The sequence below is a fragment of the Muntiacus reevesi genome, chromosome 21, assembly GCF_963930625.1.
Source record: "Muntiacus reevesi chromosome 21, mMunRee1.1, whole genome shotgun sequence".
Lineage (NCBI taxonomy): Eukaryota > Metazoa > Chordata > Mammalia > Artiodactyla > Cervidae > Muntiacus > Muntiacus reevesi.
This window is the reverse complement of record NC_089269.1, coordinates 3,164,122-3,182,663: the sequence shown is the minus strand read 5'-3', so window position 1 is coordinate 3,182,663 and position 18,542 is coordinate 3,164,122.

Genomic DNA, 18,542 nt, shown 5'->3' with positions numbered 1-18,542 from the left:
AGAGCCCCTGAAGGTATAAACTGATAGAAATAACTTAAGTGGTAATTGTGATGAATTGCTGATGGATCAGGATAAGAGTGAGTAAATCCTGGAGGTGGGGGGGGTCAAAGTTTTAGAGGTTACACCACCCTTTTTATCAGCTTTACCTCCAGGAAACCCAACAAGTTCTCATGGTGATGGTATAAAAAAGATACTCCTTCTAGCTCTGCTTGGGGGAAGGAGAGTAATCGTTGTGAAATTCATCTGCCTGAAGCCTCCCCCATAACAAAGGCTTACTTCTCATGGGGAAAGGGCTTATCAGAGTCTTGCTCCAGAGCTATGGCAGAAAGACATTCCCCTTACCACAGCCCCACCTAGCCGTCCTGCCTCATCTAAGGGAGGTGGGGAAGAGCTATGAAAGACAAAATCCTCGTGAAAGTCAGAGCCCAGTGACATAGGCCCATGAGGAGGCTGAGATCTAGTGGGAAGATATAAATTGCCTCAGACCCCACCCGGCCATGAACACACATGCACACCTCACCTTCACATCAGCGAGCTTCTAGTACAGTCACAGGGGTTAGGGCTGAAAGACCAAGAGACTGACTGCCTCCGAAGAGGGATTCTTAGGGAGCCCAGCGTAAGATGGGGGCAAAAATGAGGACACCTGGGAAATTTGAAGCCTCTGTGCCCACAGCTACCGCAGACATGAAACACAGCCCAACTCCTAGCCATGTGAATGTAAATCCTCACACCAGAGACCTAGGTATCTGACTTCCTGTTTCCAAATACAACTTATCTGGCTATCAACAAGGTGTGGCAAAAAGCAAGGAAAAGCAGTCTGAAGAAACAAATCATTAGAAATCAACTTAGATATGACACAGACATTATCAGACAAAGGGATAGCCGTGATGAATGTGTCAAGGTCTCTAATGGAAAGCATAGACAACACGCAAAAAAAGATGGATATTATAAGGAGAGAGAGAAATTCTAAGATAGTCAACAAGAAGTGCTAAAAAAACTCAACATGGCTGAAAAATCAGTGTCCCTAAAGATAGGGCAATAGAAAACCCCCAAACTGAAATGCAAAGAGGATAAAGAAAATGGAACAGAATGTAGAAGAACTGTAAGAGAGTTTTTATACAATGTGTGTATATATATATATATATACAATTGAAATACCTGAAGGAAAATAGAGAAAAGAATAACAGAAATATCTGAAATAAAGTCACTGAGAACTTTCCAAAAGTGTGACAATGTCAAGCTACAAATCCAGGAAGTCCACAGAATACGAAACACAATAAATATAAAAAAAGTACGCCTAGATAGATCATCTTCAAACTGCATGGAACCAAAGATAACAGGAAATTCTTGAAGTCAAGCAGGGGGAAAAAAAACCTACCTATGGAAGAACAAGGGTAAGAGTCATAGCAGATTTGTCAGAAAAGAAGCAAGCTAGAGGAAAGCGTAACACTTTAAGTGCTGAAAGAAAAAAGCTTATCAACCCAGAATTCTATAGTGAAATTCTATGTGAAATTATCCTTCAAAAGTAAAGGAGAAACAAAGTCATTCTCAGACAAACAGAAATGAGGTGAATTCATCACCAGCCACCTACTGTGCAAAAAATGTCAAGACTTGTTTCAGGTAAAAGGAAAATAATATAGGTCAGAAGCTTGGATCTATGGTAAAGAAGAGGCAGATTTTAGAGAAAGAATAAGTGTAGGTAAAATAATTAAAAAAATAATTGATCTAAAAATTAACTATTTGGAGCAAAAGTAGTAATAGTGGATTGGGTGATTATAACATAGTAGATGAATGAATGAATGTCACAAGGGATGAGGAGGAATGTTAGAAAGTTCCTATACTATACACAAAGTGAATAGTCTTATCGAAGGTTGACTTAGTTAAAAACACATATTGGAAACTCTAGCTCAAATGGTAAATTCTGTTTGCATAAAATACAATTGGCATGCTAACAGAGGACAGAAACTGGAATCTTATAAAAGAGTGACGGGGAGAAGACAGAAAGAGAAGCTTCTAGCAAGGAACAGAAAACCCTTCAGAATCTGAGTCAGATTGTAGTGAGGTGGAGAAACCTAGCGTCTGCTGGAGAGTGGAGTCAGTCAGAAGGAGAAGGACAAATGTCATATGTTAGCACATGTGTATGGAATCTAGAAACATGGTAACTGGTGAGCGTGTTTGCAGGAGTAGAGAAACAGACATGGAACACAGACGCAGCAGGGGGAGGAGAGGGTGGGCGAACTGAGAGCAGCGCTGAAATATACACATTACCGTTTGTAGAAGAAACTGCGCTAGCTGATGGGAAGGTGCTGCGTAACACCTGCTGCTGGGCAACGACCTAGAGAGGGGGTGGGCTGAGAGCAGGGAGGGAGGTCCGCCAGGGAGGGCATATGCGCACACCTGTGGCCGATTCATGTGCGACAGAAACCAGTGCAACATCTTAAACCGATTAAAAATGAACTTGAGAAGTTCTAAAACTGGTTGATATTCATCCAAATATATCAATAATCATTCTAATGTGAGTAATTTAAATGCATTAATTAGAAGAAGACTGTCAGGGTAGATTAAAAATAGCCAAGTATTTCTGATATACAAGAAATCATTTTAAATATAAAAGACACTGACGGGTTAAAAGTGAAGGGATAGGAAAAAATACATCATTAACTGTGATAAGTGTAACCCATGTAATGTAAGACGTTAACAGGGGAAGTTGGGTGTGGGGCATATGGGAGCTCTCTGTCCTGCCTTTATTATAAATCTATAATTCTAAAACTAAAGAGCCTCTTGGTGAAAGTGAAAGAAGAGAGTGAAAAAGTTGGCTTAAAACTCAACATTCAGAAAACTAAGATCATGGCATCCAGTCCTAACATTTCATGGCAAACAGATGGGGAAACAGTGGAAACAGTGATAGACTTTATTTTCTCTGGATCCAAAATCACTGCAGATGGTGTCTGCAGTCATGAAATTAAAAGATTCTTGCTCCTTGGAAGAAAAGCTATGATCAACCTAGTCAGCGTACTAAAAAGCAGAGACATCACTTTGTCAACAAATGTCCATCTAGTCAAAGCTATGGTTTTTCCAGTAGTCATGTATGGATGTGAGAGTTGGACTATAAAGAAAGCTGAGCACTGAAGAATTGATGCTTTTGAACTGTGGCATTGGAGAAGACTCTTGAGAGTCCCTTGGATTGAAAGGCGATCAAACCAGTCCATCCCAAAGGAAATCAGTTCTGAATATTCATTGGAAGGTCTGATGCTGAAGCTCCAATACTATGGCCACCTGATGTGAAGAACTAACTCTTTGGAAAAGACCCTGATGCTGGGAAAGATTGAAGGCGGGAGGAGAAGGGGATGACAGAGGATGAGATGGTTGGATGGCATCACAGACATGATGGACATGAGTTTGAGCAAGCTCCAGGAGTTGTGATGGACAGGAAGGCCTGGTGTGCTGCAGTCCATGGGGTCACAAAAAGTTGGACACAACTGAACTGAACTGAAAAGTGTTCTAAAATTACAAGCTTATTTTAATAGGTAGATAAAGAATTATTTGAATGAAAAATAAGGCAAGACAGTTCAATATAAAGTATCTTTGAATTAGAGAGAAAAGCTGCTCTGAAATGTGCATCTTAAAGATCATAGCATCTCTTTCACTTACTCTAAATGATAAACCATAACCATATATTAGGCTGATAGAATAATTCAAAAACTAGTCTTCTATAAAATCTGCTTATTGTTCACTAAGAACTGGTATAATTTATCCATTTATATGAATTTGAATTTTCAGGAGAGATTAAAAAGTTTTAAATATATGACAAATTGAGGCTTTTCATAATATTTAAGTGTATAGTGTGGATAAGTCACTGTATAATTTAGGACTGTCTAGGTTTACCAGTTTGGTTTAGCACTAATTCCGTTCTGTTAGCAAATGAGCATTGAGCATCTCCTATATTTGTAGAACTGTTTTAGGCATTATGGAAAATCACAAAAATGCATAAGAAATAGAGTCTGCCCTAAGACGATTGCAAAATACAGCCTGAAGTTGTTTAACTACAACTTCTGCAATATTTATCCTTTCCTACAAATTCAGATATTTTGTAACAGTAGAGTCAGAAATACATTGGACCTTTGCCTTGCAAGGTTTTGATGGACAGTGAGTTTGTATGTTTCACCTGTAAGGGGGCCTCGAATGTTGTTTCTTCTCAACCACATGATAGTTCGATTGATATTGAGCTGCTGCTGCTAAGGCGCTTCATTCGTGTCCGACTCTGTGCGACCCCGTAGACGGCAGCCCACCAGGCTCCGCCGTCCCTGGGATTCTCCAGGCAAGAACACTGGAGTGGGTTGCCATTTCCTTCTCCAATGCATGAAGGTGAAAAGTGAAAGTGAAACTTCTCAGCTGTGTCTGACTCTTCACAACCCCATGGACTGCAGCCCACCAGGCTCCTCTGTCTATGGGATCTTCCAGGCAAGAGCACTGGAGTGGGGTGCCATTGCCTTCACCCTGATATTGAGCTAGAATACTATTATTTTTTTATTTTAAAAAAATTATCAAAAAAAGAAAAAATTTGTCTACATTTCCTTACCTGGAAACTATTTTTTCATTTTCTTTTGGTCAGAATAAATTCACAGTTGTTCAAATACATGAAAATTCCTTAAAAAGCTGTGAAATACAAAAATTTATCCTTGGCCACAGTTCTCAAAATAATTTATTAGTTTTTTATTTTTATCTGGATGGTTTTAAGTGCTTCAGCATGGGTTTTTTGGTATCAAATAAAGACCTGGATTTCCAAGCAAAGCGAAATCCCTACATTATGATCTCTTCCATCCTAACAATTTTGCTTTTGTTAATAACAGGGAAATATTGAGCTTTAGTATTAATTACTTTGGATTAAAAGGATTATTAACTTGGATTAATATAATCATTGCTAGCGATTAACTTTGATGTTTCTAATACAAAGACTCACTGATGTAAGAAAGATGGTGGCTAATAGGAAAAATATGGATGAATATTTACTGGAGTAATTTAGCAAGGGGAGGCTCTCAAGTGTGAAAATGAAAATAGCCAAAAGAGTTTTTTAAAAACAATCTTCTCCATAGTGAGTACAAGCTAAAATTGAAAAGATTTTTACCAATATATTCAAAATACTTCAGTAAGACTAAGAAAATAGCAACTGTATACACAACACTTTTACATTCCTTCCTTTTCCCCTTTTTGTCCAGAAGTGTAGATGCTTAAAAATAATCACTTTATCATTATTTAGTAACTCTGCAGATTCCTTGGAAATGATAAGATGATGTCAGTTAAGACTTAGAGGTGGGAAAGAGAGGGCTGGGGGCGAGTGGTAACTTCCCGCAGGATATCCATCTTGCAGCTCATGGTAAAACTCACTTGAAGGGCAGGATAATGAAATCACTGCTTGCTAATCATTCTGAAGTCCATCATTTGCCGTTTCCAAACAGATGACGACTGCCAGTCAGCTTTATCTTGTAACACCAGAAACCCTTAGTACCTTTTAACACTGTCACTGCAAATTTATCTGTATGTACAATTTACAGAAAGTTTCAGAAGCTGATTATATTAGCCACCTCTGGATTTAGTAGCATGGAACACCAACCTTACTGTAGTTAAAAAACAAAACAAAAAACATGCAAATGCTTCGGGTGCATTCACTGCCTATGAAATCATAGGGGAAAATCTCTTTTCTCAAAATGTACTTGCTATTTACTTCAGCAAATAGCTAAGAAATTCTGCGTGAACATCTCTGAGTTGTGCATTATAGAGCTGCAAAGATAAATAAGGTAAGTCCCTGCAAGATGCGGCCATGGCCAAGGAGAAGTGATTAAACGATTCAGTGTCATATATTCAAGGTGGCTTCTAGTTTGCTCAGTAGTAAAGAGCCTGCCTGCCAGTGCAGATGTGAGAGATGCGGGTTGGATCCCTGGGTCGGGAAGATCCCTGAAGTAGGACATGGCATCCCACTGCAGTATTCCTGCCTGGAGAATCCCACGGGCAGAGGAGCCTGGCGGGCTACAGTCCATGGGGTCGCAGTGTCGGACACGGCTGAGTGACCAAGCGCACACACATATTCAAAGCAGGACAATTTTATTTTTGGTTTTTCTTCACCCTGTCTTCAGCTGTCAGATGAAATTCGGTCTATCTCCTTAAATACCCAGTGACAACATGGTCTGAAGCTCTCCATTGCAGAGCGTGAAGTCGCTCAGTCGTGTCCGACTCTTTGCTGGACAGTAGCCCACCAGGCTCCTCCATCCGTGGGATTTTCCAGGCAAGCGTACTGGAGTGGATTGCCATTTCCTCCTAGAGGGGATCTTCCCAACCCAGGGCTCGAACCCGGGTTTCCCACATTGCAGGCAGACGCTTTACCCTCTGAGCCACCAGGGAAGCCCAAGCATGATTTCACTGAGCCCCAGAAAGGTCCTCCGTTCCAACCTGCTCCTCCTCTCCCTAATTCACACTCACAGCCTGGAGAAGAAACACCCGTTCCTCTATCCCCACTACAGAATGCTTCAGCTACATCTAACCACGCTGAGTTCTGCAGAGCAGTTTCCAGTGGGGCTTTGAAGATCCACACTGACTGTTCTTGTCCTGGGGTTAACAGAAAAATTCTCGCTGAGTCTTTGAGGCGGTGGTCCAGGATAAGTAGGGTAGTGCATTGGGGAAATCTCAGACGGCATCCCTTTGATTTTCAAAATCTCTTACTCATAGTAAGATAATGATAGTCATGCTTCTGCCCAACGGACAAGTCTACCGAATCATGTCGTGCCCCAGACGTCCCACAGGTGGTATCAGTCTATATCTGCTGGATGAATGCTGCTGCGGCTGAATTGCTTCAGTCTTGTCTGACTGTGTGACCCCGTGGACGGTAGCCCACCACGGTCCTCTGTCCATGGAATTCCGCAGGCAAGAGCACTGGGTGGGCTGCCATGCCCTCCTCCAGGGGAAATCCCCAACCCAGGGATCGAACCCAGGTCTCCTGCACTGCAAGCAGACTCTTTACCACTGAGCCTCCGGGGAAGCCTCACTGGATTAGTAAATGTGTGAATAAATACAAAGAGCAAACAGTCAGCTACTCGAGCTACCATGAGCGTGTTGTTCTCTTCTCTTGTATTCTAGGCTGTTTTGAGGGCAGAGGAAACATAGTACTTCTTGTGGAAAATGTATATTAGATGTGAAATCAAATGACTGAATGCCCTTTAGCAAAGTTAGCTATACAGTTACTTTTCTTTTTTTTTTAATCAACAAGTATTTGCTGAGTACATCCTAAGTGCAGACACTTTCTAGGCGGTGGGGAAGCGGTGCTGAGGAAGAGGGACATGGGACCTTCACTTCCTGGAACTTGGTGTCTTGTGGAAGAAAGTAGGCAAACAAAAACATGAGCAAGACAATTTCTCTTTTAATGTGTAATGCAGGAAACAGGATATGGTAGTGTAGAGTGTACCTGGGCAGATGGGTGCCCTACTTTAGTTAGAGTTATAAAGGAAAGCTCTTCTGAATATTTAAGTTTTGAGATGAGTCGTTGAGGAAAAGATGGAAGAAACTTTGTAAAGAAACATTTTTCACTCTCTCCAAACAGAAAGGAGGATGAGTTCAAAGGCTAGAGGTAAATAAAAGTTTATCTTGATTAAGGGGAGGGGAAGGAAGCTAATGCGACTCTAGAGGAAGAGTGGGCACATTTTTTTCTCTAAAGTGTCTGGCAGTAAGTATTTTCGGCTTTTCAGGACATGCGTTGTCTGTTAAAATTCAGCTCTGTTTTACAACACAAAAGTAGCCATAGATGTTCATGAGTGAGTGTGGCTGTGTTCCCATAAAACTTTGCAAGAACAGGCAGTGGGGCAGATTTGGCCCGTGGGCTGTAGTTTGCTGTGGTCTGGAGGTGGTCGTGGTTTAGTCCCTAAGTTGTGTCTGACTCTTGTGACCGCAAGGACCGTATGTCCCTGGGATGCTCCAGGCAAGAATACTGGAGTGTGTTGCCATTTCCTTCTCCAGGGGGTATTTCTGACCGAGGAGTCGAACCCAGGTCTCCTGCATGGCAGGCAGATTCTTTACCGACTGAGCTGTGAGGGAAGCCCTGCTGTGGTCTGGACTATAGAGCAAAAGAAATGGAACAGTGCAGAGTGCAGAGTCCAGATTGTGTGGGGCTGAGGGCATACTAAGAAGCTGGAATTTTATCATTAGTGCAATCTAAAGCAATTGAAAGTTCCCACTGAGCAAAGAGTGACTTTGCCTGATTTAGTTTTTAAAATATTCTAGATAATGTGTAGGGAACAGATAGATCATAAGATAGATCATAAAACCATCAGCGTATAAGTAGGGAGGTACTTCGTGGTGGTCTGGGCAAGAGATGGAGATGCTTGGCCTCCAGGGGGCACTCATGCCGGCGTGCGTGAGTTCATTGCCTTCAAATCAGGACAGGATAATGGATGAGATGTGAGGGTAAGGGACATGACAAGGCCGCAAGGGTGAGTTCCAGGTTTCTGATTTGCTTCACGTTTCTCGGTGGTGATGGTGCCGTTCTCAAAATATGGAAGATGGATAAGAAATCAGAAGTTCAGGTTCAGAAAGTTCTGGTTTGACATGCCTGTGAGACACTGAGTCATCCTACAGAAGAATACCTGAATAAATAACAATTGAGGGAAAATGGCTCGTTGCTGACGCAGGTCAAGGAGAAAGGCAAGGCTAGGATGCAGTCAATCACACTAGAATGGCTTTGGAGCGGGTGTACCAAAGCCCTTCATGATATGTATACATTACAGACATAGAGATGCCCGGCGGCGAAGTCACTCAGGACCTTTGTTAAAGTGGCCACAACAATCATTACTTTCTGTCTCAAAACAGAGGGCAGCCTCCTCCTCCAGCGTGGGAAGCTGCACTTCTCTTTCTGCACCGTCAATGAGCAAGCCAGCCCAGCAGTGAAAGGGGGCTGACTGCAGGCAGATAAAAATAACCCTGGTAGAGAGACACAGGATGCTGATTGTGACCAGCAAACAGAGTTTGCAAGCTAGTTGTGACCTGCAAATGCGCTGCTACACATGTTTATCTTTGGGGCTTTGACCACATCCTAAAACGCAGTTCAGCATATGGATTTTTCTGAGCCAGTTTGCTTACTTGAGTGGTCTAGTCATAAGCATAAGAAACAATATGACCACATTTTACTGTTTCTGATTAATTCAACTTCGACTGGATGTTCCAAGGCATGCTACTGCAGAAAATAATCCTAGAATTAGGGAGCACGTTAATGGATCATGATGGATCAGAACCCATCCTAAATAATGTTTCCCAATCCATTCCATAGTAGTAGGTGAGGTTTCAAAAGGTACCTTTTGGTCAAATATGTTTAAGTAGCATAAACTTTGTTGAAGTAGGTTTATCCCTGGCAGAATACTTAATGCAAATAATTAATATCATTCATGCTAATATGCAGTGTGAAGTCTCAGAGAGTGATACAGTATTTGGTGTTTTCCAACTTACTGAAAACATATAATTTGATAAACATGCACACATGTATATCAACGATGTATTTTCAAGAGTCATCATCCGAGCATATAACTTGGGTCGGTTTGGGTTATGCTTTGCTGTCAGTGGCAAAATATCCAATTTTAGCTACTGGAGTAATTAGGGGTTATTTTCTTCAAAGAGCAAGAAACCAAGAGATGGGTTTGTGGCTTTATTGAGTGGCTCATGAATGTCAGAACAAACTCAAAAATTCTCTTGACCTTTCTTTTCCTCTCAGTTGCAAAGTAACTCCTGCAGCTGTAAGTACAAGCTGGGTGCAAGAGAAGGAAGAAGGGATTCGGAAGAGGTTAAGAGGACGCCAGCTTCATCTGTTCCTTGTTAACAAAGAAAACAAAATATTTTTCAAAATTCCTATTGTGGACATTTCCCCGAATCTCATCATCTTATCACCATCAGGGTCCCTGACCACAGGTGACCGAGCAGAGGCTCCGGGAAGCAGAGAAGAGGGTTCTCGTAATTGGTTTAGACACCCCTCTTCTGTCACCTGACTTAAGCACATCCTGCTTCAAGAGGAGAAGCTGGGTCTTGACCGGCCAACTAACAGTGTCTGCCTCACAGGCTGTTACCAGATACACTCAGCTTAACTCACTGGTCATTTCCTAATCGTGGTGAACATTACAATGCGCTGCCCAGACTCCTGTTCAGGAATTAAGGGCTGATTACCCAGCTTCTGGGAGGTTTGCTGGAAGGAAAACAGGCCTCCAGCTCTCAGCTCCCTTGACATGAAGAGTGCCCTTACCAAGGATGCACCGCTTCAAGGCCGTCTTCACCAACACGGGCTTGTCAGGGCCCTCCGCCTCCTTCCCTGCGCCCGCCCCTCCATCCCTCTCCGTTCTCAGGGCAGCTCTGAACCGTCATCCTGTCTTCAGAGCTGGGGAGCTCGAAGCTCGAGGCTGTGTCGCCCCTTGACCTTTTCCTTTGTCCTGCTTTGGGCTCTTATCTCCTCCAGATTCAGCTGATCCCCAGCGCACTCCTGGCAAACCTGTCTGTCTCAGAGCCGCCTTCCTGAGAACCCAACCTGCTACAAAAATAGAAATTAGATACACTCAAAATAGGTTCCTTTCTCCAGTTTTAAAGTTTGTTTGGAAGCTTGAATTTTTTAAAAAAAAATTAGTTAAAATTAAAATGTAATTTTTAAGGATGCCACACAGCACTGACATTCATTGTCACTCCAACATCGGCAAGTGAGAGAGATTTGCCATCTGTACCAACTATTCATTTCCTCAACTGAGCAAACCCTTGATTGCTTATAAATGTTTTAAAATTTATTTTTAATTGAAGGCTAATTGCTTTACAATTTTATGTTGCTTTCTGCCACACCTCAGCACACGTCAGCCGTAAGTATACATATTCCTTATACATTTTTTTGGAAAATAGCTTCATCTTTCTGAATCAATTAGTGCTTGTTGTAAAATTAACAAAAGAGGTGAAAATTTCAACAAGAAAAAAATGCTTGTAATGATAACACATGCCTGTTATTAATTTTTGAGTGATATCTGTCCAGACCTTTTAAAAGGCGCCAACAGTTGTTTCTTTGACTTTTGTTCAGTCTCATGATTGAAGGTTTCATCCACGTTGGGTCTTCCTTCCTTCCTTAACTGAAAGAACTTTTAGAAACAGGACTTGCACGACTCTATGCTTAAAGAGGATCTGGGCAAGGACTCGAGGACCGAGCCGTACCTCATCACTGAGGATGAGTGCTGAGTATCTGGTATCTGAGGTGACGCTGCAGAGACGCGGGGCTAATGGCTCACACATGAGGACAAAGAGGCGCGGGCTAGAGGCTTACTGTCCCAGAGCTGATGAGGGCCTGAGCGGCCGGGGCTGGGTGTTCTCAGCTTCATTTCTATGGCCACGCGTGTCTCTAAGCAGCGTGGCTGGCACGTCGCGAGCTGGGGCTGGGAGGCCCGGGGCCGCAGCTTTGTTGTGTGCTGGGTTATTTCCTGTTTGTTGCCTTAAGACTAAACAGCCCCTGGTGCTGGGTGAAGTCTGGTGTGTCCCGTGAGTTTAACTGTTAAGTCGAACTCTAAATAACGACGATTGGAGGCAACTGACGTTTCTGTTATCTCTCAGATGATTCAGAACTCTGTTCTTACTATAAAAGATTCAACTAATACAGAGCTTCATAAACGCCTTCCCTGCATTCCCTTATTTTTAATTGCTATTTAATTATTTTGCATATGTATATCCAGATTTTCTATTAGTTCTCAAGTCAGTTTTTAGTACTTTGTGACTTTCTAGGAATTTATCCATTTCATCTAAGTGTTAAATTTAGAGTGGAAGGTTCATCTAATTCATATCTAATGTAAGTATTGATATAGTTGGATTTATATCTGCCTTTTTGCTATTTGTTTTCTTAATATCTCACTTCCTTTTGTTCTTCTATTGCTCAATTTCTGTCTTTTGTGTTAAGCAAAAACTTTTTTGATACCATTTAAATTCCTCTGTTCGTTATTTTCACTGTATTCTTTGAGAATTTTGTGTTGTGGTTAGCTGCCCTAGGGATCAAAATATTCATTTTTAACTTCCACAATTCACTTAAAGTTAGCACTGACATAATTAAAATGTAGCATGCTAGTAAAGGTCTATGTCATTTCTCCTTATTTTTTTGTTGACGTATATATATAAAACCTTCATATATGTATTGTAAATCTAATACTGTGTTAGAATTAAGATTTTAACCAATCTTCTAACTGTAAACAAGTTAAGGAAGGAAAGCATGATACATACGTGCATATAGTTTTTATTTCCTTACATATTTCTGGTGACCGTCCATTTTTTCCTGTGGATCTGAATTACTGTCTGGGGTCGTTTCCTTCCACCTAAAGAACTTCCCTTGTGTTTTCAGGTCTCCTAGCAATAAATACTATTAATTTCTTTAAATCTAGACATATATTTTGCTTTAAGGCTAATTTTACTAGGCTACTTGGTGGCATTTTTTTTTCTTTCAGCACATTGATTATGTCTTTCTTTCTTATGGCCTCTATTGTTTCTTATGAGAAGTTAAGCATTAATCATACTGTAGTCCCTTTTTATATGAGTCGCTTTTCTCTTGCTGCATTCAAGACTTTTTTTTTTTTTTTTTTTTGATTTTAGGAATCTGAATATGATGTGTCCAGTTGTGTTTTATTTGTATATCTGCCTGTGTTCATTGAGCTTCTTAGTGTTCATTGGGTCTGAAAATAAATGTTTTTCATTAAAATGGGAAGTGTATAGCCGTTATATTTTTGATATAATGTCTTGTCTCCCTATCACTCCTCCTTTTATGACTCCCGATACATACATTCTTGAAATTGTTCTACAAATCTTTGAGACTATTCCTTTTAAAAAAATCTTTTACTTTTGCTATTTCAAATCTGCTGTTGAGTCTACCTAGTGAATTTTTTATTTCAATTATTGTACTTTTCAAATCTAGGACTTTCAATTGGTTATTTCATCTGGGTTCTCAAGAGTCAGTTTCTATTGACCGCATCCCACTCCCCCGCCCGCTGAATATGGGTCACACTCTTCTGTTTCTTAACATGTCTTGTCATGATTGTGTGAATTTTGAGACTGATGTGGTGTGGTGGTGATAGGGCAGATAACTGTGAATTTTAGATAAGATTGTAGCCACCGTGTATTCTATTTTTCTAAGGCTCATTGTATTGTGGGTTTCTGTTTGTTTTGGTAATCTGCCTGGACTTAAACCACAGACTGTCTTCTGAAACTGAATGTATCTGGTCATTTTCTTTTCGTGTTTCTTTTTTGGGGCTGCTCTGTCTACATAATTTAGTGGTCAGTCAATGATTTGAGCAGACACCTTGATTCTCCAACACTTGCCCAGATGTTGCCAATTGAGGTTATGTGTGTGAAGAACACCTTCAAAGTTGCAGTCGGTTCTCAAGTCTACCTTGGTGTACCATTATCAGTAGATACAGGACTTTACTTTGTTTCATTATTGACAACATTAACTTTAATACTTACTTAAGATTGTATCTGCTAGGTTTCTCTAGCAATAAATTAATATTTTTCCTTTTAAATTAGTAAGTAACTTGTAGAACTTCTGTCAAAGTTTGTAATTTCTTAAAATTTGGTCATTTACTTACTACTTTAGGACATATTGACCATTTTCTCTGAATCGGTTACAAAGTTCATAGTTTCAAAATGTTGGATGCTCTACCATCATTATTCCTTCCATTCTATTTTAAGAAACAAACTCCCCTTACTACTTATTCAACATTTATTTATTTATTTTACTTATCAACATGGACTCAAAGATTCTTTTCTTTCCTGCCTCCAAATTTTTGAAGTTAGCTTTATCAAAGTTTAATTTTACATAGAGTCAAAATCAGTTCAGTTCAGTTGCTCAGTTGTGTCCGACTCGTTGCAACCCCATGGACTGTAGCACTCCTGGCCTTCCTGTTCATCACCAACTCTCAGAGTTTACTCAAACTGATGTCCATTGAGTCGGTGATGCCATCCAACCATTTCATCCTCTGTCATCCCCTTCTACTCCTGCCTTCAATCTTCCCCAGCATCAGGGTCTTTTCAAATCAGTCAGCTCTTCGCATGAGGTGGCCAAAGTACTGGAGTTTCAGCTTCAGCATCAGTCCCTCCAATGAACACCCAGGACTGATCATCTTTAGGATGGACTGGTTGGATCTCCTTGCAGTCCAAGGGACTCTCAAGAGTCTTCTCCAACACCACAGTTCAAAAGTATCAGTTTTTCAGTGCTCAGCTTTCTTTACAGTCCAACTCTCAAATCTGTACATGACTAATGGAAAAACCATAGCCTTGACTAGACAGAACTTTGTTGGCAAAGTAATGTCTCTGCTTTTTAATATGCTGTCCAGGTTGGTCATAACTTTCCTTTCAAGGAGCGAGCATCTTTTAATTTCATGGCTGCAATCACCATCTGCCATGATTTTGGAGCCCACCCAGATAAAGTCTGTCACTGTTTCCCCATCTATTTGCCATGAAGTGATGGGACCGGATGCCATGATCTTAGTTTTCTGAATGTTGAGCTTTAAGTCAACTTTCTCATTCTTCTCTTTCACTTTCATCAAGAGGCTCTTTAGTTCCTCTTCACTCTCTGCCATAAGGGTGGTGTCATCTGCATATCTGAGGTTACTGATATTTTCCTGGCAATCTTGATTCCAGCTTGTGCTTCATCCAGCCCAGCGTTTCTCATGATGTACTCTGCATACATCAGATGTACTCTCATGAGTCAAAATAAACCTCTTTAAATTTTCCCCAAAGAGTTCCCTTTTGTCCTTTTGCAGTCAATCCCTCTTTCAACTTCTAGCCCCCAAACATACTAATCTCATTTCTGTTCCTATTTTAATTTCTGATTTTTTGTTACAAATATACAATTTTATATTTTAATTTTATATTATTAAACCATGCTGCACTTTCTAATTAATTGTAGCAGACTGTTTTTGTAATTTTCATAAAACCGTGTCAATGGTGAGACCTCTTTCTTTACTTCTTGCTTTTCAATCCAGATGCATTTATTTTGCTTATTGCTTGGACTAGAACCTCTAGTACAATGTTGAATTAAAGTGGTGGGCGTATATATCCTTGCCTTATGTCCATATTAGAGGGAAAACATTCAGTAACTTACGAGGATGACCTCCTAAATGATTAGATGTTAGTCGCTCAGTTGTATCCAACTCTCTGTGATCCCATGGACTGTATCCACTGGCTCCTTTGTCCATGGAATTCTTCAGGCAAGAACTCTGGAATTGGTAGCCATTCCCTTCTCCAGGGTATCTTCCCAGTCCAGGGAACGAACCCAGGTCTCCCACGTTGCAGGCAGATTCTTTACTGTCTGAGGAACCAGGGAAGCCCCTACTTAATGTTTAAGGATGATGTAAGTTGTAGGTTTTTTTTTTTTAAAGTATCTTAATTCTGTTAAGGAAGCTCCCTTCCATTCCTATTTTCCTGAGAGTTTTGTTTTTTAAGTCAGGAAAGCATGTTGAGATTTTTGTCATGTAGTCTTTCTGCCTCTATTGAATGATCTCATGGTTGTTTTGTTTGTTGAGTTTTTTAGTTGTTAGCCTGATGATTTACTTTGATTTTCTAAGGTTAAACCATCTTTTGTTGCTGGAATAAATACCACTTAGTCACGATATATTATCTTTTTAATATAATGCTGGCTTAGTTTTGCTAAAGTTTTCGGAATTTTCCTACGTATGTTTATGAGGAATAACTTTTCTGTCATTTTCTTTTCTTTTAGTGTCTTTATCTGATTTTGCTGTCAGGTTAATAATGGCAGCATCAGCACCTATGCTTAGTGTTTTATATGCAGCATATGCTATACTTACTATTTCATATGCAGCATATGCTCTTCTAAGTAATTTACAAGTATTTATTAACTTGTACATTTGACATGATTTCAGACTTTACAAAACAATTACAAGAATAATACAAAGTATTCTCATATACTTTTCATTTAAATTCCTCAAATGTTAACCATTTGCCACATTGGCTTTACTATCTCTCTCCCCTCCCACTGCCTTTGAATCTTTTGACCTAAAATTTTTTTATTTTTCTTAAACCCTGGGAAATTTTCACATATAGTTTCCTTTACTATGTACTCCCTTCCATCATTTTGGTACCATCTTGGGATAAATTTTATCCTTAGTTTTTTTTCCTTGTGACAGAACCAACTTATTTTTTAGGAATCTCAGGTTATTATTTGGAAAAGGAAATGGCAACCCACTCCAATATTCTTGTCTAGAGAATTCCATGGATGGAGGAGAGTCAGACATGACTGAGCAACTATCACTCACTCAGGTTATTATATAAGGTCAATAAAACTGCCTTGATGAATCTAGTTAAAATTTTCAAGATTGATTGCTCTTATTTACTCTTCTGTGCTCTGGAGAATAAGTCTACTTACAAAATCGTAAAGTCTGTGTGTGAAGAGAGATATTTGTGTGTACTTAATCGCTCAGTTGTATTTGGCTCTTGGCTACCCGTGGGCTGTAGCCCACCAGGGTCCTCTGCCCTTAGGATTCCCCAGGCAGGAACCCTGGCGTGGGGAACCGTTCCATTCTCCAGGGGATCTGCCCGACCCAGAGACTGAGCCCAAGCCTCCTGCAGTGCAGGCTGATGCTTTACCGTCTGTGAGGCTAGGGAAGCGCCATCAGGAGAGAGAGTACCTATTAAAATTAGATCCATTCCCAGCCACTTACCCACACATTTCTCTCCAGACGTACTCTCTGTTCTTCACCTTTCTCAGACCATGTGCGGCTGACCCCTATAGACTGTTTCTTCAGGTCGCCTTCCCTGGGTTGACTGGGTTTAATGAGGAAGTTGAGTGGGAGACCGAGATTGGCGGGCAGAGAACAAAGTTGGGATGTTTCCCACAGATTTCCCTGTGCCGGGCCGTAACTGACTCTGCTGTTTTTCTTGGTGGGGTGGGCATTGGGGTGCGTTAACAAGTCACAGTCCCGGCCTGGCAGCCCTTTCTTGCAGCTATACATCTCACTTGGTTCCAGTAACTGACACTCCGCTAACACCCTGAAGCCTAGGAGTTGGCACGGAGCCCCTCCGTTGTTACCTGGCACGGGCTTCCCCATGTCCTGTTCTTTCCATCAGCCCCAACTGCACCTCTGTCAACAGTCACTTCATTAAAGTCATTCATTCAACTCCTCCTTCCGAAGGTGCATGTGTTTTCAGCCAGGACTCTGACTGCCCATCACGTGTTTTCTTGTTTCTACTCTATGTTCCTACTCCCTAGCGTCCTCCAACTAGAGCTTACCTTTCCTTAGGATGGTCTGAGCCCTAAATCTTATTTTGATCAAAACTTAATGTAATGTATGTCTCACTTGAAGGAACTTGTCTTACTGTGCAAGCTATACTGAGGATTCTAATTTTGCTACCTGTCCAGGGACATTTGAATTCTAAGGGGCTATTCTTTTATAATCTCATGCAAAACATCTCAAGATGGAAATTTCTATAAAGATGGTAAAATTGATACTCTCCATAGTACTCCTCAAGTAAATCAGGCCCCAAATGTGGAACGAGGGCAGAAAGTAAGACCCAGTTCAACAGGAAGATAAAGTTGCTAAAATACATACCTCAGGACAGTAGTTCTGCAAAATGTTTTTTTTTTTTTTTTTTTTTAAAAGGGAATACTTCTCTTATATGCGTTTTGGAAATGCTGCATAATATATCCTCCTGAGAAGTGAAATTGCATATTAGCTCACTAAAATTATGAGAAGTTTTATGATAAACTGGTTTTCTTTGCTTGAGCCAGTTGTGTTTCAAATAAGAACAACATTTCTCAGAATGCTTTAACTTTGTTAAAGGACATCACATAGAAATTTGTGCAATGGACAAATTGTTTTCTTCCAGAAAATATGGGTGCTTACGCCTTTTACATGTAGGAAAATGAAAATTTCTTTCATTTCTGAATTTTTGTTATCTACTTTTATTTCAGTGTTTGATTTTCCAGTGTTTGATTTTTGGTTCTACAAGGCTATTATAAGTGTAATAAAAAGATCTGAGAATCTTAGGCCAAATCTATGCAGCATTCTATTGCTTTTAACTTTTTTTTCTTTCCATCTGAGTAATTACATTTTCTGGAGGATATTTTAGTATAAACTTGATGAAAATATGAATCATCAGTACAGTTTAATCAGATGCAATTGTAACATTCCAATTAATTTCTAATTAATTCTAAATAATTTCATATTTTAAAACAGCATAATTGGAAGCTTCATGGGGGCCCTTTCCATTTTGTCTTTCATAAAATTGTCTGCTTACTTTGTACTAGCTTCAGTTTTACTAAAGAATGATTTTCCAGAATAAGGGGAAAAAATCACACAGAGAGAGAAATTCTAATTCTATAAAACAAGGTATTTCAATGAGCCTTTAAAATAAGGAAGCATTTTTTATTCCAACTATAAAAGTACTACAAGTTATTGTAAATAATTTTAAACAATAGATCATTATGTAAAATGTAAAGTCAAAGTCCCTGATAATCCCCTGCTAATAGCTACTCTTAACATTTTGGAACTCCTTGA